At 33.6% G+C, this 27,500-nt stretch overlaps 1 protein-coding gene across 1 annotated transcript in view; it reads right to left on the bottom strand.

Annotated features, from left to right (window-relative positions):
* The window catches only part of LOC136851506 (inactive rhomboid protein 1), a 680,285-nt gene that overhangs the window by 63,411 nt on the left and 589,374 nt on the right, over nucleotides 1–27,500 (bottom strand).

Below are 27,500 nucleotides of genomic sequence, written 5' to 3'. Positions count from 1 at the left end.
ATCTATATACATTTAGATGTGTTTAAAAACCAGATCCACGATGTTTTGGCACAATACAATATAAAATGATATTAATAAATCTTGTAAAATGACTCTCTCTCTCTCTCTCTCTCTCTCTCTCTCTCTCTCTCTCTCTCTCTCTCTCTCTATATATATATATATATATATATATATATAATATATATATATATATACATATATATATATATATATATATATATATATATATATATATATATATATATATATACATATATACATAAGGTACATAACAATGCTACATTTTCCTCCATAAAAAAGGCCATAAACACACACAGCTAATTTATAAACCCCTTAACAAAAAAAAAAAATAAATAAAAATAAAAAAACATTTCACGAATTCTTGAAACACGAAAAATCTTTTTCATCCCGGGGCCTACTTGCATGAACGTATTTTTTTGTCAGTCTCTCCCTTCCTGGCAATTCCAAGAAAAAATCTTTATGTGAGAGAGAGAGAGAGAGAGAGAGAGAGAGAGAGAGAGAGAGAGAGAGAGAGAGAGAGAGAGAGAGAGAGAGCAACGCTTTAAAGGGAACAGGCCCGACGGGACTGTTCCCCGAAGCATTGATAATAAGGGATTTTCCACGGCCAAGTCTGGTGAGGAATGTTTCCGTGGGATGTTCGCGCAGATGTTTACATAGATGTTTACGTGAATACTGAGGGATGTTTTTCTTTGTAAATGTTGCGTTAATGTTTGTATGAATATTTGCAAAAATGTTTGCATAACTATTTGCACGAATGTTCACAGAATATTTATAGTCACGTTCACAAAATTATTTACATAAATGTTCCAAGAAACGTTTAGGTAAATTTCACTAAAATATTTCCATAAACGTTCCTAAAACATTTACAAAAGTGTTTACAAAAATATTTACATAAATATTCATGAACAGGATATATATATATATATATATATATATATATATATATATATATATATATATATATATATATATATATATATTTTTTTCACATAAAAACTGTTACACAGATGCTTACGTCATTTTTACGCAGATGTCGGCATTAATGTTTGCATATTCATTCATGCTATTTACATATATGTTTACACAGATTAAACTGGACCATTCCGTCTATTGTAAATAACCACTACACCCAAATTCATTTACGTAAACGTAAAATCACACAGGTTCGCATAAACGTGCCCGCTTTGCTAAAATGTCCATAACAATACGCCAATGAGGATACCGTCAAATTAACGATGAATATATCAATTGGAAGTAATACGTATTATACCGAATTTCGTTTTCCTTAATTTTGACAAATCATCGAGGCTTCGACATGATGAATTTCTCTTGCCGATTTAAGTCGTATTTCCCATTCAATGTACGTAATCATATCAAGTACTATTTACGGCAGAGATACAAATTGTATTTTCAATGGAAGGCAATATATATATATATATATATATATATATATATATATATATATATATATATATATATATATATATATATATATATACATATATATATATACATACATATATATATATATATATATATATACTTATCATATATTATACTTAATTATACATACCGAATAACATATACATTTACTTAATCACAAACATCCCTAAACCCATTTTCCTCTGATGACTATTTCGTGCCCGAATTCCCAATCAGGACTAGGGAATTCACAGGGGATCGACAACCAGGCCAACGGAATTTACAAGGGAATTCAAGCTCAAGAGAAGTGGATCCACAAAGGAAATTCAAACTCAGGACAAGGGGATCCAAAAGGGAATTCACACTCAGGAAAATGGTATCTACAAGATAATTCCCACTCAGGACAAGGGGATTCACACTCAGGAAAAGGGTATCGACAAGACAATTCTCACTCAGGACAAGGGGCTCCACAAGGGAATTCATAATAAGAACAAGGTGAGTCACAAAGGGAACCTGACAAACCTGCAGACGAGGGAATCCAGAAGGGAGTTCACACCATGCAGACGAGGGGTCCAGAAGGCAACTTACAAAGGAAGTCACACTCACACTACCAGGAGACAAGGGACAAGGGGGGAATTCACACTCAGGACAATGCAACTTACAAAGGGAATTCACACTCAGGACACGGGGATTTACCAGGGAGAATTCACGCTCAGGACAAGGGAATTTACAAGGGGGAATTCACACTCAGGACAAGGGGATTCACACTCAGAACAAGGGGATCCAGAAGGGAGTTCACACTCACGACAAGAGGCAAGGGAATTCCACAGCGATGCAACGGAATGATTGACTGTGCGGCCGAATTAATCAGTCAGCATGAAATGGTTATTAAAGATTTCGAATAAACCAATAAAGCTTCATTAAAACTGGCAAATGGAAACCTATATGAGAGACACGAGAGAAGGTTAAAATTCCTGCCCCCTTCATTTCTATGCTTAATGAATTTTTATCCCCCCAATCCCCCCGCCCCCACAATTGGTCCTCGTGTGCGAGTATGTATATGTATGTATTTTTAAACGCTGCTATGGTGCCACCATATATGTATGATGTATGTATACGTACTATGTATGAATATGGATGTATGTATATATACGTATATATAAATGCATGCATGTATTTGTATATGGAAGCAATGGACGAAAATACATATTTTCGTCCATTGCCTCCGCACGCAAATACATGCATGAATTTTTATTTATATAACAATTTAAGCTTCTTATACATGTATGTTTGTCTATTCATCTTCTCAAAGTTTTTAACTAATTACCTCTAAAACATGAATTATTTATTTTGATCCGTCATTAAAAATTCCCGTCTGTAGTTTCTACAAAAGTCTACCGTGTATGGGCGACATTTCAATTCCCTTTTGTAAAACTTCCCATTTCTATAACTGAAGATCTCAGTTGAATGCAAGCACAAAAATCTGTATGTATTATGCATGCATGTATTTGACGATGATCTAACATACGCAGTACGAAACTTATATTAGCCTCAATCAGAAAGACTTTCGAATCACAAAAATAATTTTGTAATTATACAGTTTCATTAAAAGAAGGCATTTGAAATTACACAATTGTCATTACGATAGAACATTATTTCATAAGAACTCTGATTCCATTTAATGAAGAGAGAAACAGATTTAAACATGAGAGAGAGAGAGAGAGAGAGAGAGAGAGAGAGAGAGAGAGAGAGAGAGAGAGAGAGAGAAAATTATGAATTCTTGTTAACAGAGAAAAATCACAGAGGGCAAACAAGAATAACACGATATCAAGAAGGGGAAGGAGAAGAAAAAAAAAATTGAAAAGTAAAAAAAAATAAAAAATGAAAAAATACGTAAATGGCTTCGCTATCGGAAACCGATTCTCAATAAACGATTTTGGAAAGTAACTTTTTTTTTCTTTCCATTTTGGAGTTTGCTACAATAATGATTCTTTTTTCTCTTTCTTCTTCCTCTCTGTCTGTTTCTGCGTTTCCTTTCTTATTGAAGTTATTGTGGTTTCTTTCGTTTCTTTTTGTTTCGTTATCATTTACCCTTCTTTTTGTTTCGTTATCATTTACATTTAAAACTACATTTCTATGTTCACTTCATCTGTTAATGAAAATTTTTATTGCAATTCCGTTTTCTTATATCTGATCTTTATCCAGTTTTCCATATTGGTTTTTCTTGCATGCATAATAATAATAATAATAATAATAATAATAATAATAATAATAATAATAATAATAATAATAATAATAAAGAAGTCTTTACCCCTCTCATTCAGAATGGAATTACTGTTTTTTCTCAATTTCTCTAAACAATTCATTATTGCTTCAATATTCCAATCGATCTTTTTACCACACCAAATTACCGTCATTACAATTAATCTATCTTTTTACTCTGGCTAAATCGTACGCACAGTAAAGGAACAAATCCTGCAAAACTCTTTTCCTCTTCAATTTAGCACTAAAAAGGCAAAAATCTCCGATACGCACAAGACGCTCCGGGTTTGGGGATAATTCCTCTGTCATCCGGCACCCACAGTGCCATTTCGGTAAGACCAGGAGCTGGCACCGGCTTTCCGTTCTAAAAGGTCACAGCAGCCTTCCGGGATCTGAAATCTCCTCTTTCTTCGTTTTCGGAGAAAATACGCACTTACGGGTCTGTACGCCTAAGGTTACTGGGAATTCACAAGGCATAGCCTACTACAGTACTGTTGGACACTTAGACAACACAAGAAAGGCTAGATTTCTTCAAATAAATCTGAGGCTGCCAGGAAGGATAAAATAGGAGTTTCTAAGGTTATGAGGAATACTATAGTACTACTGGGCGCTTAGACAACGCAAAAAGGCTAGATTTTACTTGAATTAAATCCAAGACTGGCATGGATAAATACAGCTGATAGTTCTGAGTTTTGAAGGAATAGAATATTTTTGACAATTCTGAAAACACAAAGACAACTACAGTAGAATTGGCAATTCTGACTGAATACCACGGTAGTATTGGACACTGATAGCACAAGACAGATTAGATTACTGGAAATAAATCCGAGACTGCCAGGAAGGATAAAGTAGAGTTGATAGTTTCTAAATAAAGGAGGATTAGAATGTTTTAGACAGTTCTGAAAATGCAAAGACAACGTGAGTGCAACTGGCAATTTTGACAGCTGAAAAACACTTGAAAACTGCTAGTAATTCCGAAGACTAGAATCCCTGTTTTGACCTCTCCAGTAAATCATTTATTACCTCACCGAAAAATATTAAGAGTACATTTCTCCTCGTTAAAAAAAAAAAAAAAAAACACGACGTATTTGGATTGGAGTATTTTCAGTAATTAATTGAAAAAAACACCTACATTCGCTGCTGTTATTTGATTTCATATCAAAATTTCATTGAATTAATGAAATGATGATGATTTGTGGCTGCTGTATTATGGTACGAAGTTAATAGGATGTAGAAGGCTTACATTCGGGGACATAACATATACCAGTACTGTGTGTGTGAGAGAGAGAGAGAGAGAGAGAGAGAGAGAGAGAGAGAGAGAGAGAGAGAGAGAGAGAGAGAGAAGAGAGACAAATTTTCCCAATACCAATCACAACTATACAAATGTTGTACCAATATCAATCAAACATAAACAGTTAGAGAGAGAGAGAGATATATATAGAGAGATATAGAGATAGAGATATATATATATATATATATATATAATATAACGGAACAAATTTTCCCAATATCAATCACTGTGTGTGTATATGTAAGTGTATATATATAAGGAAACAAGAACAGTTAAAGAGAGAGAGAGAGAGAGAGAGAGAGAGAGAGAGAGAGAGAGAGAGAGAGAGAGAGAGAGAGAGAGAGAACTGTACGAAACCCGAAACGAATCACACAAATCGAAGAAAACAAAGCAAATAAAAGAAGGGCATCGACAGAAAAGGGGTAAAACGAAAGATTCCACGAAGATATTGTCGTCTGTGACCCGGTACCTCTGACCTTTTGGGGATAACTTAAAGTAGACCAGCTTAATATTCCAGCGCCATCCTCTCTCTCTCTCTCTTTCATTCCACTTCCATTATTTTCTTGATTTCTTACGTCATTGTATCTCATTCTCTATCTCTCTCTCTCTCTCTCTTCATTCATCCCCTCTGTCTTTCTGTCTTTTGAATTCCTCCTCCTCCTCTCTCTCTCTTTTTCATTCCCTTTCTATTATTTTCTTGATTTCTTACGTCACTGTATTTCTCTCTCTCTCTCTTTCATTCCCTTCATTCATCCCCTCTGTCTTTCTGTCTCTTGAATTCCTCCTCTCTCTCTCTCTCTCTTCATTCATCCCTCTGTCTTTCAGTCTTTTGAACTCTCTCTCTCTCTCTTCCTTTGTCCCCTCTCTTTCATTTCTCCTTTCTCTCTACCTTCATTTATTCCCTTTCTCCTATGTACTTTGTCCTCCTCACATCTCCCCCTGCTACCCTTTCTCCCATTTCTCTATCTCTCTCGATTCTCTTCTTTCATTCCTCTCTGCGTTCCTTCAATGACCTTCGATGTTGTAACGTCACTTCGATATAACTCAATCAATCATTGAATCTCTCTCTCTCTCTCTTGGAATATGCACATGCATTAAACATTACATATTTCGGCTGCATAATGCTTTACTGTATTACATTATACGAATGCTTGACATGTATCATTCATGTATTCTTAAGAATACATTGTATCTTTAGTCTCACTACATGATATGTACAATGTGATTACTCATCATGAATCACGTAAAGTGGAATTGAAACAATGAATTCTTTAACATACTCACATACATCAAACAATCAATCAATCCTACATCACATTTATGATCTTTATTAAAAGTAGGACATGAATCATATTATGAATTCGTATTTTGTATCCTAAAATAAATCAGTCATCAATGAATCATAATGTATCACAGACTGTTATAATAACGAAAGCAATCAGAATAAACCGCCATTGTTTACAAGCATCATGACGTCACCGAATCGACCGTGACGTCATCAAATCACTCATGACGTCCAATGCATCTTTTTCCTCTTTTTTCGTTTCTATAGAGACCTCTTCAGACCGCATATAACTTCGCCATACGTGACAATTAAGGCTAATCGGTAATTAGCAATTACGTGGGCGAAGCAGGGATTTTTACTTTATGATCACAGGCCTGTGAAATATTATAGCTTTCGTGCGTATGAAAGACTATATATAACATATGATCCGGACTCTCTCTCTCTCTCTCTCTCTCTCTCTCTCTCTCTCTCTCTCTCTCTCTGTATATATATATACAGTATATATATGTATAAATAAAATACATATTTATATATCTAAATATATATGTACATACAGTACATTTATATATATAAATATTTATATAAATACATATATGTATATGAATGTATATATACATACATACACACACACACACACACACACACATATATATATATATATATATATATATATATATATATATATATATATATATATATATATAGAGAGAGAGAGAGAGAGAGAGAGAGAGAGAGAGAGAGAGAGAGAGAGACACGCCAAATGACACTCTGAGAGGAATATTAATCTCCTAATATCGCTTAGTAGTTCAGCTCAAGGAAATAGCGATCATAAAGTAATATTAAGCCGAGGGGAGGTGGGGGGGAGAGAGAAGGGGGAGGAATTGGATGCAAGGTACATTGGGAAGGGGGGAGGTGGAGGTTGTAGTAATTTCGCTAATGGGATTCAAATCGATGCCCCTTAGGTCTCATCGGGGTGAGGATCAATTTCCTTTGCGACAAGGACCTTAGCCCAAATGCATAAATACGAACCCAAATTACTGGGGACCTTAAACCTCTGGGAGAATAAAGAGTTAAAAATTAACAGCTTGTGATTTTGAGTTTTAAAGGCACTGGGAAAATCACACTGAAAGAGGATGTGCGATTTATATAAATACCGTAAAAAAATTTACGACTATAACGTGTTTTCGGCCTAAATTAACTGTATTCGTGATTTTGAATTTTAATTAATATATAAATAAATGATATATAAGTATATAATATATAATTAAATATATAATATATAAATATAAAATATATAAATAAATATATAAAATCCATGAAAATACTATGACTATAACTTATTTTTCAGACTAAATTAACTGTATTCGTGATTTTGAATTTTAATTAGTATATAAATAAATAATATATAAATACATAATATACAAATATGTAATATATAAATAAATATATAAAATCCATGAAAAAACTGTGACTAAAACTTATGTTTCAGACTAAATTAACTACAGTATATTCACTCGAAAATCAAATTTGAAAATTTTATACTCTCCTAGAAAAAAATTATATGGATAATTAAAACCTTCAAAATTACTTGTGCAATTGCAGACAAATTTAAAGAACACGAAAATGCAATACAATTCGTTAAATGTACAATATCACCACTTCTTCACAAATATAATAAGAAATGGGGAAGAGTAATATATATCTTGACTTAATACCTCACAGTTGATTACATAACGCCTGGAGAAAAAAAAATAGCTCACAAGATTAAAAACACAATTTCTTTTTAGTTCATACCCTGCAGTAAAAGTAAAAAGAAAAATCACTCCTTTTTAGTTCATACTCCGTAGTGAGAGTAAAAAAAAAAATATTTCCTAGTTCATACCCCGTAGTGAAAGTGAAAAAAAATACCATTCCTTTTTCTTTCAGACCCTGTAGTGAACGTAAAAAAAATACCATTTCTTTTTAGTTCATACCATGTAGCAAAAGTAAAAAAAAAAAAAAATTTCTTTTTAGTTCATACTCCGTAGTGAAAGTTAAAAAAAAATACCCTTTCTTTTTAGTTCATACCCTGTAGTGAAAGTAAAAAAAATACAATTTCTTTCTAGCTTATACCCTATAATATAAGTAAAAAAAAAACACCATTTCTTTTTAGTTCATACCCTGCAGCAAAAGTTGAAAAAATACCATTTCTTTTTAGTTCATACCCTGTAGCAAAAGCAGAAAAAAATATACATATATATATATATATATATATATATATATATATATATATATATATATATATATATATATATATACCATTTCTTTTTAGTTCAAACCCTGTAGTAATAGCAAAAACAAAAAAAAAAAACCATTTCTTTTTAGTTCATGTCCTACAGCAAAACTTAAAAGAAAAACCAATTTCTTTTCGGTGTATAATAGTAGATTACAAATAAAAGAAAGAAAGTGATTAGCAATAAGTCTTGTCGAATGAAAAATGTACCTGGCCGAGTCTCTAAGTCGAAACGATTTCATTTCCAGCTCAAGACGAAGACAATTTTAACGTGGCTAATTAAAAAAAAAAAACGGGATTAATCTGCTTAATTTCATGCGCTGAATGTAATCCACTTTGTAATTTATTTCGCGGCCGCTGATTACATAATCTACCATTAATAATGGACGAAGCACGTGGGAAGCAGCAATAATTAACGCGCAATGTAATTTTTTCTGGCCCTAATTACAGTTATAAAATGCTGCGAAGAGAGAGAGAGAGAGAGAGAGAGAGAGAGAGAGAGAGAGAGAGAGAGAGAGAGAGAGAGAGAATTACGTATACATGCTGGGTGTATATATATACATACACACACACACACACACACACACATATATATATATATATATATATATATATATATATATATATATATATATATATATATATATATATATATATTTGTGTATATGTATGTTTACATATAAATAGATATATATATATATACATATATATGTATATATATGTGTGTGTGTTTACATATATATACACATATAAATATAAATATACATACATTATTATATATATATATATATATATATATATATATATATATATATATGTATATATATATATATATATATATATATATATATATATATATATAAGAATAGCACAAATAATAAAATAATAATAATAATAAAATAAACGAAAAAACAAATAAAAAGATTATTAAGCAACGTAAACCCAAAATCTCATTAAAAAAAAAAGAAACACCTGTCTCTACTGTTCGAGACAAGCAAATGCACATAAACAAGAGCGGCAACGCTCGTGCAATGAGATCCGAGGTAATTCCCGTGATTTGCTTGCAATGTCCCAGAGACCACTGCTTGCAAGCGAAAGGAGGAGGAGGAGGAGGAGGAGGAGGAGGAGGAGGAGGAGGAGGAGGAGGTGGTGGTGGTCTCAACGTTAATACAATGCAATTGAATGGAGGAGCTGGAAAACCGCCTCGAATTGTTATACATTATTATACATTCCAAGCAGACGTTCGTATATATATAAAAAAATTCCTGGAATTGTTGTTGTTACTGTATGTAATGAGCACACATTCCTGTGTGGGACTTGGGAACGCCTGGAATGATCTAATGATTTAATGTATTCACAAGAACCCATTTATAAACAAAGAGGTTCTGATAATAATAATAATAATAATAATAATAATAATAATAATAATAATAATAATAATAATAATAATTTTGTATAGGGTCCACAATGATATATCAATGGTAAAATTGATATATTATAGTGGACCTTATATAAAGTTACTCTTGTTCTCGGCATTGAGAGTTCTAAATAATAATATTGATAATATAATAATAATAATAACAATAATTATTACTATTATTATTATTATTATTATTACAATAAATTCCTATAAGAAAAACCAGAAGCCATTTATATAACGAACTTCCTTCAGAATATAATATTAGTAAAAATAAATTGGGTAATGAACAATGCCCGAACACAAGTCAGGTGTGTTTGAATCCGCACATTTGTAAACAAGACATAAAAACCATAGAAGTTTTAATTTACTATACAACAACTTTTCCAAACGCACAGGTCACGGAGACGGGCAAAATAATGCCCTTTACTAGCCCAGGTCTGCCGAAGAGCAGAACCAAAAGCAGGAAGAGAATAATCTAATTAAGAAGAAAATAACCACAAAGTAAAATACATAAAAAAAGTGAATAAGCAAGTAAAATGAAATTTATAAAATCCGAAACACGCAAGGAAGGGAAATCCAATTAACAATAACACATTAACAAGTCAAAATAATGAATAAAAATGAATCGGTAAACGATATAAAATAAGAATATTAAAAAATTCCATTATACATGAAATGCACATGTATTCGAACGCTTCCTTCGCGTACATTCACACACATACATTTTTCATAAATGCACACGGGATGGCATGCACGCACGCGCTCGCAAGTAACGGTCTCTCTCTCTCTCTCTCTCTCTCTCTCTCTCGTACATAGAGCCATTTACTTCATTTCCTGTTATTACTGCCATTACTTCCTTGACAAGATGGTGCCATTCAGCTCTCCCCCTCGTTGCTCCGGGCAAGACACATTCCACAGATAGACGGACACACACACACACATACACATACACAAAATTTTATTTGCTTGAGCGAATCCCGTAACGCAGTGGAATATGTGAAGCATGATGATGATGATGATGATGATGATGATGATGACAGGGGACTCTAATGATATTTAAAAAAATATGAAGAATTTTATGTATATATATATATATATATATATATATATATATACATTATATGTATAAATATATATATATACATTATATATATATATATATATATATATATATATATACATTATATATATATATATATATATATATATATATATATATATATATATATATATAGTACATATATATATATATGTTTATTTGATTTCGTTTGATTTCAGAGATGCATCTCTCTCTCTCTCTCTCTCTCTCTCTCTCTCTCTCTCTCTCTCTCTCTATCTATCTCTATATCTATATATATATATATATATATATATATATATTACACTGCTTTCAGTAATATTTTCTGTATGGAATCTATCTATCTATCTATCTATCTATACGGTAACAAAAAGCCACAGGCAAATAGAGCCTCCTTCTAACTTTCGTTTTTTAATACAAAAAATTCAACACCGCCTTCCTTGATTCTCTCACATAGGCTAAAAGATATTTCAGAGAATCATCTCCATCCCTACCCAACACCCTCACCCTCCACCCCCACTCCCTTCCCCATCCCTCACATCTCCCTCACCCCGCAAACCCCCTCCTCCTCCTTTACCCCTTAACGAAGATCATTTATATAAAGAGTCAGATCAGACGACTCTATCTAAATTAATGGAATTGGTGAATTAGTGAGAGGGCCCCAGGGAGGCTGAGAGCTTAATTTTCTCTCTCTCTCTCTCTCTCTCTCTCTCTCTCTCTCTCTCTCTCTCTCTCTGTGTGTGTGTGTGTGTGGAAAATATCCGGTGGCTTTCGTCTCGGTGTCCTCCTAATGGAATTCAAAAGCTTTCGAAAATTCTTCAGGGATAATCCGATTAGAGAGCTTTTTTTTTATATATTTTTTTATTTGGAAAATCTGCGTCATGAAAAATATAATAAAAGTGAAGGTAATTTTTTTTTTTTTTTTAACATTCTGGGCTATTCTTAGTTCTTGCTTGATGTCAGAGTTTTGCGCGAGAGTGTCAAGGTGTTTCTTGCTTGGATTATTCTTGCTTGGAGCCTCTTGTAATTCTTATTTGTGCTTTGACATGAATCTCTTATCTCAGTCTCTCTTAAATTCGTTATTTTTATTTTCTTGAAATGCCCCGAAGGCTTAACAATTTTCAATAGTTAACAAAGAATAAAAACAAGCATAGCGCAAGCAGAAAGATAAACGAACAACAAGTTTATTTTTACGGTGCAACAAATGTCGAGAATATTCCATTTCTCCATTTGCCACTCATCAGTGCTACCAACCTACTTTAAAGTATCACCAACACCGTCAATATCAGTAATGTTTTGCACGTGCCGATAATATTATACAAAAATAATGCCAGGCAATATTAATATGATTTCGTTCCCGAGTTTATACAACAGATATTCACTAATCCAAACAAATATCCATGCCTCTCATTAATCAGTGTTATTAAGCTTATCTAATCCGTGTAAACCAATCTCCTGTAGTCAGCGTTACCAGTCTCCTGTAATCAATGTTACCAATCTCCTACAATCAGTGTTACCAACACAGACACGACCATTAGCGGTTTTGTATATACTGATTATTGTTCACAGAAGAGATGTATATTTCTATCAGCAAAATTTTGTAAACTCGACGAGTCGATTAACACGCCTTCCTTGGGCGCAGATATTTACGAAAAGAGGAAAATATTGTTCCAAAGTCGAAAGAGCAGTCGTCCATCTTCAGAAAATACCCTTCTGTGTAACAAGGAATTTATTGCAGCGACCATCGTGCAAACTATCACACGAATTCTCTCTCTCTCTCTAAGATTTATTATCATAAATTCCCGAGAAGATTTATGACTGCAAAGTTTTCTGGAATTGCAACTTCGTTGGAATGTAACGAAAACTGAAAAATTGCGAAAAGCTACACATCGATCTCATATAGCAAGATGCTTCGTATATGAAAATACTTATTAAATAAATAAAATACAAATAAACGGAAAAACAGTAAAAGAATACCGATATGAAAAACAAAAGCATTGGCAACAACTTTATACGAAATATTTAATGCTCTGAGAGCAGGATAAAGAATTACTAACAAGAAACAGGAAACAATTTGATAAACAAGTGATTATCAATACTAAAACAAGAAAAACTCTACTATCCATATTATACACCGGTACCTATTCATAAAAAAATTAGATACTTTGTAAAACAATAAAAGTAATTTTACCAAAAAAAAACTAAATGCTTTGTAAATAAAATGCAACCTTTATGCTACGAGTAGCATGTGATTTGCAAAGCAGGTGGGAGAAAAATGATGTTTTTCTATCAAAACGACATAAAAGTCATAAACCACATATTGTATTGATACAGAAAACATAAAATACTTTTAAAGCAAAATAATACAAAATACGAAATAGAAAAAAAATTGGAATGCTCCACAAAAACAAATGATAATTTATACGAAAACATGTTCTGTCAATCAAATGCCGGTGTAATTTTTAAAGTAAAATAAATACACGGTAAAGAAACAAATTTATAACGGTAGGAGAAATCAAACGTTTTTCACGCCTAGTAATATATCTATATGGGAATCTATACACGCACTTAATAAATAAATATAAGTAGAGTAAAACAATAAGTACGCGAAAAACCTACATCTCAATAAGTCTTTTGCCACAACGGAAAAAGTAATTTAATTTTTCTCGTTAATCTAAGATCTTTGGTAAATTAAAAAAAAAATCCTCGTCATTAATCTCCCTGTAGCACAAGAAATTATGTTTTTAATTACATCCAGATCTAAAAAAAAAAAAACTTGGTTATCAACTGCCCTACGGAAATAGAAAAAAAAGATTAAAGAATTTGCGGACGAAATTATCCGGCACCTGGCTCTAAATTAAATAAAAAGGTCACCGATCAATTAATACACCACGAGAAAAAGACATGCTATTCCCGCGACCTTCTAGAAATGCTTAAAAAAATAATAGCTGGAACTTAAAAAAAATAATAGCTGAACTTAGAAAAATAATAGCTTAACTTAGAAAAAATAATAGCTGAACTTAAAATAAATAATTGCTGAACTTAGAATAAATAAAAGCTGAACTTAAAAAAAAAAACTAAACTTAAAAAAAACCTGAACTTAAAAAAAAATAATGTAATGATTTACTTCGTTCTAAAATAAACGACGAGAAATATAATTCATTATTTACCTAATACTAAAATAATTGAAAAATAACTTTCATAGGAAACAGATGTTTTAAAATTATTTTTACAGAAAATTATTTTGTTCATGAATTCAGCGAGTGCTTCATAAATTTATCATCTAACCCATAAATTATCAAAAATTCATCATCTAACTGACATATCTATCATAAATTTATCATCTAACTCATGAATTTATTATACATTTATCATCTAACTCATACATTTATCATAAATTTATCATCTAACGCATAATTTATCATCTAAATCATGAATTTATCATAAATTTGTCATCTAACTCCTAAATTTATCAAAATTTTGTCATCTAACTCATAAATTTATCATCTAACTCATAAATTTATCATAACTAACTCATAAGTTGATCATCTAACTCATTCTAGAATGGAACACGACGAAACTTTCTAAACAGAATTGTTATCTAATTCTTTTTTTAATCGAATTAAAAAAAAATCCCAAACTACCTGTAAATGGCGCCGTAACTCAAATGTACGAGAATACACGAAGAGGGCAATTTACTCTAATAAAACGGCCACTTTTCTATATAAAAGAGCGTTTAGCATCATTCCTTTAGTAAGTTCTCAAGTATGAAAAGATCTTCAAGATTCCCAGTCGAAAAAGAACGTTCGCCCATTGAACCTCAATTATCCTTAATTCAGATGTAATCTGAGATCGTACGATTTCAGGCAACCGACCAGTAAGTTTGCAGCGCCTTTCGAGAAGAAGAAAATACAAGGATTGTATGACATACAAGGCTCACATTTAGAAGTTTTTTTTTATTTTTAAAAAATTCTGCGCATTATCCGAGTAAGACTGTTTTGCAAGGTTAACACCCTTTACGAAGAGTTCCAAACGCGTAGTTTGTACAAGTGAATAAATATGGTTAAGATTGGACTATTGAAACTTGGCAAATATGTACCGTAGTCTACCATACGCATGCGTACCAAATTATACAGCGAGGAAAGCATGAGGCCCAGCGATGTAATTCACAGATACAGGTACAAAATCATATACGCACTTCACCATTCCATTTAGAAGTCACTTTCCAAGGAAGATCAGAACGTTTGCGTTGGGGAGAGGTATTATAGGCCTAAGAGGAAGAGAATACTGTTAGGTGAAAGTGAAGACTGGGTTAGACACACGGAGAAAGGGGGGGGGGGGGTGACAGACTCACAAGTTACGCTTTCATATTTCGCGTGAAAATTCCGTCCAATTCATACGCAGCCAAATACTGAACTTAAAAAAAAAACAAAATTCCCGGGAAAGAAGGATGGTGCGCTGAGCTCATAAATTCTAGCGTTAGATATTACATGACGTTTCCAAGAACTCTCACCCAAAGCCGGAAGGGGGGAGGAGGAGGAGGAGGAGAACAAGATGTGAGGAGGAGGAGGAGGAAGGGGAGGAGTAGGAGGAGCAGGTGGAGGACGAGCAAGGAGAACAAGATGTGAGGAGGAGGAGGAGGAGGAGGAGGAGAGGAGGAGGAGGGAGGAGGAGGAGGAGGAGGAGGAGGAGGAGGAGGAGAACAAGGTGAGAGAAGGAGGAGGAGGAGAGGAGTGGGGATACGGCTAGACTAGGGGATCCTACCTCCCCGCCCCCACATCTTCCCGCTAGGCCGACTCATTCCAAGAATTCCAGGAAAGGTGTTCCAAGATGCGTTATTCCAGGAACTTTTCAATTTGTCTCGTCGTTTCTCCGTCCGCCGAAGGGAATCACGTCCGACTTACAGCTACATAAAATAGCGAGATTTAATTTTCAATCTGGCAGTTTTTCAATAATACGGGGCTAGGCACGGCTGGGGCGGGGGAGGGGGGAGGTTTAAGTGTGAGTATATACTGACGTTTTCGTATGGGTTGCCTTAGACAAATAATATGTCACAGTCTTGAATATAACTTCATATTTCTCTCTCTCTCTCTCTCTCTCTCTCTCTCTCTCTCTCTCTCTCTCTCTCTCTATATATATATATATATATATATATATATATATAAAGATAAAATCCACGAAGGAAACGGAAACACTGGATTTTATCTTTATTTATATATTCATCACGTTCCATATTTTCGTGATTCAGTTATACATACATACATACATACATACATACATACATACATACATATATATATATAAATACATATACTGTATATATGTATATAGGTATATATATATATATGCATGGTTCAAAACGTAAAATACAGGCATAAAGCCAAGTCTATAATTAGAATTAGATGTACGAATAAGTAAATCCACGACAAAACATAACTTATTTGCATTTTATATATATATATATATATATATATATATATATATATATATATATATACATACACATATATATATGTATGTATATACAATATATACTTACACACATACATAATATATATTTAAACACACACAAATAAAAAAAACTCATTGCTTTCAACTTAAACACGCAAAAAAATATAAAAACATAAACCAAAAAGTAAAAAAAAAAAAATAAATAAATAAATAAAAATCAGCTGGCACAGCCGCGACCGTAATGATTAAATCTAGCGCCCCTCAAAATTATTTATTGTATATTTTCGGCAGTCTGCCGGGAGGACCAGACAGCGCTGAAATGCAGGCCTGAATATTTCCCAGCGACGGGTTCATTGAAAATAAAAGTGTCTGGTAATGGGAGCGTTGCAAAATTTTAATTCTGTATGCCTATTATATATCTCGATGCTTTTCATTCTCTGAGCGATGCGGCGGTTAATTTCCGTTTCGAAATTCGATATTAAAAAAGATATTTCTTTTTATTATGAATTGTCATGGACGTATATTTTCAAGAGGCTTTCTAAGGATTAGATATATGTGATGAAATGGCCTGTTTCCATGTATTTAAGTATGCAATATTTACGTATGATGTAAGTATGTATGACTTCAATATGCAACTTGTACTCAACAACGATAGTCGAAGGGTAACAGAGGTTTAAGTAATAATAATAATAATAATAATAATAATAATAATAATAATAATAATAATAATAATACGACAACATATTTTGGAAAGAAAACAGAATCAAAATATATAATGAATGAGCGTGGTGGTAAATATCTCAGAGAAAACAAAGTATTGGCCAAATAATAATAATATAATAATAGTAATAATAATAATAATAATAATAATAATAATAATAATAATAATAATAATAATAATAATAATTCTCTACAAAAACAGAACCAAAATCTATTTATGAAGTTCAAGCTGAAACAAATAAATATATAAATAAATAAAAAATGATAATAATAATTGTAAATAAAACTTAATTCTAACAGTGAACAAAACCATAATCTATTTCTAATGCAGAGGGATGGGAAAATAACTTAACGAACAATGAAGTACTGACCTAAAGCTTCTGCTTTCCTAATATTTGCGACGCAAGAGCCAGTACCAGCACATTCAATAAGGGCAATGCCATTCACGTTCCGCCGTAATTGCAACAACTAATTATGATGCAACTCTGGCTAAATGCAAATTCAGAGAGAGAGAGAGAGAGAGAGAGAGAGAGAGAGAGAGAGAGAGAGAGAGAGAGAGAGAGAGAGAGAGAGAGAGAGTTTTGGCTAATTGTAAACTCAAGGAAAAAAATAATTTTAACTAATTTTAATTGTGAGAGAGAGAGAGAGAGAGAGAGAGAGAGAGAGAGAGAGAGAGAGATACAAGAGAGAGAGAGAGATAGTGTATTGTAAACTCAAGGTGTGTGTGTGAGAGAGAGAGAGAGAGAGAGAGAGAGAGAGAGAGAGAGAGAGAGAGAGAGAGAGAGAGAGAGAGAGAGAGAGAGAGAGATTTTAACTACATGTGAACTCAATGGAAAAGTCATTTTCACTTAATTCAAATTTTTAAAGTTACCCACAGATCAAGATAGAAATTCATTTCTCGGTATAACGTGGTTCGGATTCCACAATAAGCTGTAGGTCCCGTTGCTAGGTAAGCAATTGGTTCTTAGCCACGTAAAATAAGTCTAATCCTTCGGGCCAGCCCTAGGAGAGCTGTTAATCAGCTCAGTGGTCCGGTTAAACTAAGGTATACTTTTTTTAACCCACAGATCGAGATCGAGAGAGAGAGAGAGAGAGAGAGAGAGAGAGAGAGAGAGAGAGAGAGAGAGAGAGAGAGAGAGAGATTGATTTTGGCTAAGTGTAAACTCAAAGGAAAAAATTCATTTTCACTAGGTTCACAGACTAACACATACACAGAGAGAGAGAGAGAGAGAGAGAGAGAGAGAGAGAGAGAGAGAGAGAGAGAGAGAGACTTTCATTTAATCAGACTGCACGAAGACAGAACGGCCGAGGCATGTACTCACACTCACTGCATTTGCGATTACAAATGCCAACCTCATCCAAGTAATTTAAATCTCCTGAAACATTATACAGTACAGGTCTGATACGGGGAAGGTTGCCAAAGGCCGCTTACTTAGAGGATAAAAAGTTGCTTACCAATAAGAGCGAAATACCTCCCTTGAGCATCCTGGGAAATTCTGCCATGATAAATGCGCCCAAGATTTGAGTTAACAAGAGGGAAATGTTACTAAAACTGGCAGTTTGCTATAATTGGCAGTGGGGATATTACGAAAATTAACGCCAAAATGAGGTCAAATCTGTGCTTTTACCTGTAGTTACTGAAAATGGACGGTTGCATGAGAGAGAGAGAGAGAGAGAGAGAGAGAGAGAGAGAGAGAGAGAAACTGTTAGGATACAATTCTATATCTGTACCTTTCTTCATATTCGTTCAATGAGAGAGAGAGAGAGAGAGAGAGAGAGAGAGAGAGAGAGAGAGAGAGAGAGAGAGAGAGAGAGATTGATTAATTGTGGGTTATCTGGCGTCACAACTACCAGGGTCACTGACGCCGAAGAGAGAGAGTGAGAGAGATTGATTAATTGTGGGTTATCTGGCATTACAACTACCAGGGTCACTGACGCCGAAGAGAGAGAGAGAGAGAGAGAGAGAGAGAGAGAGAGAGAGAGAGAGAGAGAGAGAGAGTATGAAAAATTACTGTTGAGCTACAATTCTGACGTCAGTAATTTCCTTCATAATCGTTCAAAAGAAAGAGAGAGAGAGAGAGAGAGAGAGAGAGAGAGAGAGAGAGAGAGAGAGAGAGAGAGAGAGAGAGAGTAAACATAAAAACCAATAACCAGGTGAGAGGGGTTATAAGAGAGGCCTGGGAGTAGTAGAGATGTAAGGTAAAGGACCACCCCCCCACCACTGGGTAAGTTAGGTAAGGGATCCCCCAAGCCCAGGCCGCCCGTACCCGTTTGGTGGTCCTCGGCATAATTAATTATTTTAGACTTTCAGGAATTTCGGAGTTAATCTCCCTCTAATTAATCAGCCGGGGGGCTTTCCAAAATAAAAACTCCCGTCAGAATAATGCTACTGAATAACTAAGCGGTGATTTGCTTCTACGGATATTAATTCGCTCTCTTTATCTCTCTCTCTCTCTCTCAATGCCTGTCTGTCATTTTGAATATGGAGCGGCTGAATTGGGGAATTATAACTGAGCAGTGGTTTCTCTATTTTATATATTTATATATATATATATATATATATATATATATATATATATATATATATATATATATTATTTTTATATACATGTACACGGTATATGCATGTATGTATTTATGTGTGTCTCTTTATATATACATATATATATTATATATATATTTAGATATATGCACATACATACACATACATATGTGTATGTATATAGACATATTATATATATATATATATATATATGAGTAAAGTAAAATGTTAAAGTCCTTTATTGATTAACGTCAATAAAATATACAAACACATTTCTCTCATATTTTTCGGACGAGCATGAAAAAATAAAATGTCGAAAATAAAAAACTATATAATGAAATGTCAGTCACTAACAGACTGACATGACATTGACGAATGAAATAAAGGGAAAAAGAAAAAGATAAATGATTCTAACTTCAGAAATCTAAAATCTGAATTTTATCTCTTTTCTCTCTCTCTCTCTCTCTCTCTCTCTCTCTCTCTCTCTCTCTCTCTTACTTTCGTTATTTCTTGCAAAATTTATTCATAGGAATCTCTATTTGTGTCATTGGAAAAAAAAATATTGATAACACGGCAAGGTTTTCATAATGCCAGTTCAAACAATTTCTTTTGTTTACATAAACCCTTTACATCAAACAAATAGTTCTCTCTACTTTTTTTTCAATAAAGATTTTTCTTTACGACAAAATCTATTCAAAGGAAATGTTCGCATATTCTATTTACGAAATATCTGAATATAATTTTCTAAACGAAACATTTTAACAAGAAAGTTTTCATCCGTTTCATTTTTATTTCCGTGGTTATCAATTATGCTTCCACTAAACCGAAAAAAAAAATATATATATATATATTTATAGTCTATAGAAGGTTCAAACGGACAAATAAAAAGTAACCGATTCCTCGAAAGAGTGACGAAGAAGTTTGTTTTCTATCATCCCTCAAGGGGTTTTATTTAGTTATATCGGAATTTCCCATGACTCGGCGATTTTTTCCTATAAGTCAGGTTATGGCATGTTTCCATTTCGGAGAACCGACTGGTTTTATATATATATATATATATATATATATATATATATATATATATATATATATATATATATATATATATATATATGTATATATAATGTGTTTGTGTATATGTATTTATATATATATATATATATATATATATATATATTTATGTATGTATGAATGTATATATATATATATATATATATATATATATATATATGTATATATATATATACATACACAGATATATACAGTATATATACATACTGTATATTACATATATGTTCTTTTTCACTTCCCCAATACTTCTTTTCCCCTGGGAGAGGTCACCCATCCAAATAATGATCTGACACATTTTTTCCAAGGGGCTTATGTGCCGATAGCGTCTGGTATTTCTTTGTGGTCACCTCTCCCAGAACTGACCAGACTTTGTTTCCCCCTAAAAAAGATGAGGTCAGAAGACACTGTAGCCTTCCAGTGCCCAAGAAGCCCCATGTCCTTCTCCACCCTCGTTGCAGACCACCACAGTCGTCTACTAGGTAGTACATAGTTCAATGGTCAGTTTAAGAGAGGCAACACTGAAGAGCGTTTGTTCCGGCCCGACTGGAGATCGAACTTGGGACGTCCAGCTGTTGCTAGGCATTGGACTAATATATATATATAAATATATATATATATATATATATATATATATATATATATATATATATATATATATATATATATATATATTATATATAAATATATATATATATATATATATATATATATATATATATATATATATATATATATATATATATATATATATATATATATATATATACATATACATATATATACATACACACACACGAATTCGTGCTTGTGCAATTAAGTGCCTACTTCAAAATTCAGCTTTGATCTTTTGCGTGACCTTGTCCAATGGTAACATCACTCGATCGTGCAGCCAGCGATCACAAACCTTGAGAGTTGACATTCGGTATCAACTTCGCGTCGTAGTTTTAGAGCACATTTTTATTTCACGACGGACAAGAGTCCAAACCCTCAGAACGTCCTCCAGACCAGATAAAGGGGAAGGGGTGAGCAAGGCGTTTTCAACAAAGCTGCAGAAACTTGCACTGAACTTTATGAGTCTGGTGCAAGCGATAATGAATCAGAATGAAATTCAAAAATGGACAGAGTATTTAAATTGCATAAATGAAATCAGGAAATAGGGATACTACTGAAACTCGCACCAAGCCTTATGAGTCCAGTGCAAGTGATTATGATTCAGAATGGAATCCAAAAAGGGGCAGAGTATTTAAATTAGATAAATGATAATAAGGATAAAGAGATACAATTACCGAAACTTGTACCAAACATACTGAGTCTTGTGCAAGCGGCAATGGTTCAAAATGAGACCTAAAAGAGGACAGAGGATGCAAAATAGATAAATGATAGCGATGACAAAGGAGAGATTCGTCTGTATTACGTTCAACTCGCCAAAGCCTATGCGTTTTGTTTACATGGGCTCGTTTGTTCAGAAATAATTCAAGCCTTTCTTGAAAAGAGCTTCAAGAACGTATGAACTTCAATATTTCTTTAGCTCTTAATGAAACCATAACGCAAGTAAATTACCTACATAAAATATCCAAGATTGATAAAAAGAAATATATCTTTTCCATTTTGAGTAAGATGAGTGGGACAAGATTTTAACAAGGCCGTAAGTGGAAATAAAAAAAAAATAAAATAAAAATAAAAAATGTGAAAAGAACGACACTACCAACATACAGACAAAAGGAAACATAATAGTTTCGCTTATAAATCTGACTGAGACAGTACGAAGTTTAGAACAGCCAAGGAGGAGGAGGAGGAGGAAGAAGAAGAAGAAGAAGAAGAAGAAGAAGAAGAAGAAGAAGAAGAAAAAGTTACCCGAAAAAAGTAAAAAAACAGAGGCGCGAATCTCATTGCTAACGAAATTACGTCTTTTGATGACAAAGCAATGTCTATGCAGCTTTAACGACATCGTTACTAAGGCGAGACGAGACTGGGGGGAGGGGGAGGGAGAGGAGGGGATGGGGGGATGGGGATAGGAAGTTAGGGAGAGAGAGAGAGAGAGGGAAGGGGGAGGGTGGAAAAGGGGGACTGGAAAGGCCAAAGTGAAAAAGGATAATTTCATTTATGATTAAGTAAAAGAAGAATGGTTTTGTCAGGGTCGTTTATACTCAGATATCTGCAACATTGTGTGTGCATGAGAGAGAGAGAGAGAGAGAGAGAGAGAGAGAGAGAGAGATACAAGAATATGATGAACATATTTACATTTTTTCTTATCAATTTTCTGCATGGTAAAACAAACACTTTCGCTGATAGCCAAAGGAAATTTTCACAAACATAAGTTGAGCAAAGAAAAACAAACTTGTAATGGTCTTTTACCTTCAATTTTCTCATTTATCTTTCAAGTGATATTTTCGTTTAACGAATAACATACTTTGCTATACATTCTATTTATGAATAATTCTCACGGCTCCGATTTTCTCTTCTTGTCACACACTGTCATTCTATTCTGTAAGACTACTGGCATAGGCTAGCAACCTCACCCCAAAAGACTGTGAGCAGCGATGGGTCACGATGAGGCTGGAGAAACCAGGGGAGTAACATGTGCAAGTCATTCCTCAGTCACTGAGTAGGGCAAAGGATTCATCATGACCTAAAAATGTTTCTCATGAGCTAAACTTAGTCTTCTAATCAATATGGGTTCGAATCCCGCACAAGAAAGGGAAATTACGTCATTTGATTTCCTTCGGAAACCAAGGCTTTCAGAAGAAATTATGTATATATACATATATATATATATATATATATATATATATATATATATATATATATATATTATATATAATTTTCTCTGAAAGCCATGGTTTCCGAAAGAAATGGAATGACGTAATTTCCCTTTCCTGGTAGGGATTCGAACCCACACTGACTAAAAGACTAAGGTTGGGTCATGATAAAGATTTGAAAATCTATATATATATATAAATCTATATATATATATATATATATATGTATATATATATATATATATATATATATATATATATATATATATATATATCTATATATATATATAATTATTTATATACATACATACACACACATATATATATATATATATATATATATATATATATATATATATATATACATACATATATATATATATATATATATATATATATATATATATATATATATATATATATATATATATATAATCAAGAACTTGAGTAGTTAAAGAGATCAATACAGTATAGCCATTAGGGTACACATCACAAGGGTTCTTAATCTGGAATAACGAGAATTCCACTTTACTTCGCATGACAAAAGGTCGTACCTGTGATTCCACGATTAGGTGATAACAGTAGCGTACATGCACAAAACTTTCCAGTCTTTTTTTACATGATCTCTCTCTCTCTCTCTCTCTCTCTCTCTCTCTCTCTCTCTCTCTCTGTCGGTTCACGTTTAATTCAACTTTTATTCCCGATTCTGTGTTCAGTTATGTTATTAAATTTAGATAATTAATTTAACCCTTACTGGTTTTCTGAGAACCTCTCTCTCTCTCTCTCTCTCTCTCTCTCTCTCTCTCACTTTTTACTCGACATTTATTCTTTTTTTTAGTATGTGGTTAAATTCTGATAATTAGTACTTATTTGGTTTCTAGGAACTTCTCTCTCTCTCTCTCTCTCTCTCTCTCTCTCTCTCTCATTAGGGTATCTCAAACGAACAGCACGACGTAATTCACACGAATTCAAGTTTAAAGTAGTGCACGTGAATTTCGAGTTTAAGTAATTCACATGAACTTAACTTTAAGTACGCAAATCACCTTACATTATCCTAAACCAACTAAATCGAACGAGCTAAACTACAATAACGATAATTTCCCGTTTCAATTCGACGAGTAAATTACAATGATCTCAATGACTCACTAAAAGGCAAACTAACCAAACCGCAGAACATTTTCCAATATTAATCTCAGCTTTAACGACCCAGTAACTCCTTCGTCTCTTAACTACGGGAGGGCTTTATCCAACTTCACCCAACATCCCTTCAACTCCTCCCTCCCTTTCCCTGCCCTCTTCCCCCCCAAACTTCTCAGAACTTCTCACTTTCTGGCGGATAATCTGAGAGAGGCAACATCACCTTGAAAAGGACACCACAGCCAAGGTGAACTCTGACCTAAGGAATGGGCGTGATTTCATAAATGGGCGAGGAGGTTGCTGGTGATCGAGATGCCGTTCCTGAGAGAGAGAGAGAGAGAGAGAGAGAGAGAGAGAGTTGCCTATAAGGTCCGAACCTCTCCTCTTGCTCTTCCATTAACAGATTCCGTGAGAATCTTATTGACAGGCGAACTTCGCAAGGACAATTGGAATGGAAATAGACAAGGAGACAACGAACACGATACAAAACACGGACGACAGACTAAAGCTGAGAAGACGATAATTCAAGAACATAAAAATAGTTAAAACTCTAGACGGTAAGAAATACAAACAATACATATCACAACTCCCTCGCCAGCCTTCGACGGAGCAGATATCAAACGGCGTTAACTGCCTTCAACTCAAAACAAACAGACATGCACAAACGGAGAAGCCTTTTCGTCAAAGGATACGAAATCCAAGGGGCTCTCTTCAATGGGAAGCGTAGGGGGGGGGGGAGAAAGGAGCCCATACAATCAAAGGAACAACCAAAAGCACAAACGGAGAGACGTCTTCTGACAGTGGCCCGAATTCCGAAGGCTTTCCTCAATGGCGGTTCTGGGGTGTGGGGGAAGAGGAGGTGGGAGAGAGAGAGAGGAGAGAGAGAGAGAGAGAGAGAGAGAGAGAGAGAGAGAGAGAGGGGGGGAGGGTATATTCTTCCTTATCTCGTCGCCATAAGTGGCATGTCATTAAATGTCTTAACGACCCATTGTTTCATCTTATAAGGAGCGCCTCAGTCGATGAAGACTTGGGAGAAATCTCATTAAAATAAATGTTGAGAGAGAGAGAGAGAGAGAGAGAGAGAGAGAGAGAGAGAGAGAGAATGGCTGCTTATATGACAGACAATTCCATTACAACTCTGACAATAAGAGACTGATTGATTGATGACATTAACTCTGGCGTTGCTTACTTGATGGGCAAACTACTCTGCTTTAAGACAACCATCACATCAAGAGGAGGATAGATCTCAACAAATTCATTTCACAATTAATTCTAAAATAAAAACAAAAAGCTAGCAATCACCTAAACATAATTTATAAATGAAGACAGAACACTGGAGTCGGGAAACACGGAAGCAAGGAGAGAACTTCAAAACTTTACAAAATGAAACTGAACTCAGGGCATAAACGGGGCACCTAAATGCTTCTCTCGCAATCAAATGTATATAATAAGGAGGTATAAAGTGTAATTGCCCTCAGAGACACACACGGCCTTTACCCCCTCTAACTATCGGCCGTAATGGCGGCACAATTATCTACTTTGATGTGCTCTTCGGCCTCGTATAATCCGCTTAAATATGCCTCTCTCTGCTCCTTTACGAGAGCAGGTTGGGCCATTGGCTTAACAACGTACCTGTGTTCGGAGAGGTTTTAGATGCTTTGGTGTTTAAGTCACATTCACAAAAAACGTAAATTTTACGAACTTATACTAATCGATTTTAGACGCTGTTTTGTATCTTTCATTAAGACCATAAAAAATAAAAGCATTTTACGGAATTATGATAATCGGGTTTAGAGGATGTTTTGTCTTTTATTAAGACCATTAAAAAATAAAAGCATTTTACGGAATTATGAAAATCGGGTTTAGAAGCTGTTTTGTGTCTTTCGTTAAGACCATTAAAAAACAAAAGCATTTCACGAAATTATAATAATCGATTTTAGACGCTGTTTCGTATCTTTCATTAAGACCATTAAAAATAAAAGCATTTTACGAAATTATAATAATCGGGTTTACAAGTTGTTTTGTATCTTTCATTAAAATCTAGTCTCTCTTTTAGATGATATTATAGAGTAATGATGAAATTGAATATGATATAAAATATTATTATGATAATTCTAAATTTATGTTTACTTATGCTCCACAAGATGTTTGTGTTTACTGATCTGCTATTAACAATTGTATTAAGTTTTATTTTACTAAATTTTCGAATGACAGCGCCACTACTCATATAACAACAACAACAACAACAATAACAACAACAACAACAACAACAACAATAATAATAATAATAATAATAATAATAATAATAATAATAATTTCACTGGCAATACACTTGAGGACGTATCTTCTGAACCTTCTGATAAAATATTATTATTATTATTATTATTATTATTATTATTATTATTATTATTATTATTATTATTATTATTATTAGCAATAACCTAGAGGGCTAATCAATTTCTGTGCCTTCTGATAAAGGAACAACAACAATAATAATAATAATAATTTAACTGCCAATAACCTTGAGAACTTATCAACCTCTGTACCCGCTGATAGAAAAGGAGCATTATCGATTACATTATTCAGAACATACGATAAATGACCCGGCTGTGTGTGTGTGTACTCAACACGTGACGACGCCCTTTTCCTTTTCCTAACAGAGGCTTTTAACGTCGTTTGCACGCCATATGAAAGCAATTAGGACGAGATTAATGGAAATTGATGCGATACGCTTTTCTAGCACTGAAGCATAAGCCAAAAAAAAAAAAA

The sequence above is a fragment of the Macrobrachium rosenbergii genome, chromosome 23 (genome assembly GCF_040412425.1).
Source record: "Macrobrachium rosenbergii isolate ZJJX-2024 chromosome 23, ASM4041242v1, whole genome shotgun sequence".
In the NCBI taxonomy this organism is placed as follows: domain Eukaryota; kingdom Metazoa; phylum Arthropoda; class Malacostraca; order Decapoda; family Palaemonidae; genus Macrobrachium; species Macrobrachium rosenbergii.
Note: the sequence above shows the minus strand (reverse complement) of the source record. Positions and strands in the feature narration are given on the sequence as shown.